This window comes from Octodon degus, unplaced genomic scaffold (assembly GCF_000260255.1).
Source record: "Octodon degus isolate 3935 unplaced genomic scaffold, OctDeg1.0 scaffold00274, whole genome shotgun sequence".
In the NCBI taxonomy this organism is placed as follows: Eukaryota; Metazoa; Chordata; class Mammalia; order Rodentia; family Octodontidae; genus Octodon; species Octodon degus.
The window spans coordinates 1,127,718-1,128,596 of NW_004524850.1; positions in this window are offsets into that span (position 1 = coordinate 1,127,718).

Genomic DNA, 879 nt, shown 5'->3' on the forward strand with positions numbered 1-879 from the left:
GAAGCAAAGCCACCCAGAGCCTGGGGACCCCTGAAGGTGCTGTGGCCTGCAGCCTGCTCCACACGTCTTGGGAGGGCTCTCCTTGCTGGTCCCCCTCAGGGGCCTACAACCTGTCTTTGTCCCTGTGGAGGGCTGAGGCAGGAAAGTTGCAGGTTCAATGGCCTGGATGGGGTCCCCCGAGTAGGGACCTCAGCCCCCTGCTGCCTGCCCCAAGTCCTGGACCACTCCGCCCTCAGTCCCACCGGCCGCCGGGTGGGATGCCTGGGCCGGATGGTGCTGCAGGGCTGTGCGTGCTCCCATCCCACAGAAGTCAGGAAGCCCCCGGAGGTGGACCCCATCCTGGCGTCCGCCTAGGCCACGCAGGCAGTGCAAGCCGGTAGCGCGTGGTGCCAGTGGCGACGGCGACATCGCAGCCCTCGGGGAAGCTGAGGCAGGAAGATCTACCAGCATGAAGCCCAACCCGGGCAACTTAGAATCTCCATGTCACGCTGTTTCAAAATCAAAAAGTGAAGACGTGGCTGGGGACGCGACTCACAGTACCTCAAAACAGACAGACAGACATCTTGAAAAAGAAAATCAGCACCTGCTCCCTGGATAAAAGCTGTCCAACACTACTGGGGTCGGGCAGCAGGGATGAAATTTTTTTTTAAGTAGGATGGGGAACCCGATTCACGTCTGCTGGCATTTTGCAGGAAGCAGGACAGTTGGGATTTCAGGGTCCTGGAATCAATCTCCCCGCGCCCGGGGGCCAGGCCTCAGTCTCCCTGCACAAATCGGCATTTTCCAAAATAAAGCTGCGCGCAGCGGGGCGACCACCGCTCCCGAGCCGGGTGGGGGCGGCGGGTGACAGCGCGCCGAGGAGGTCACACGTTGCCGGCC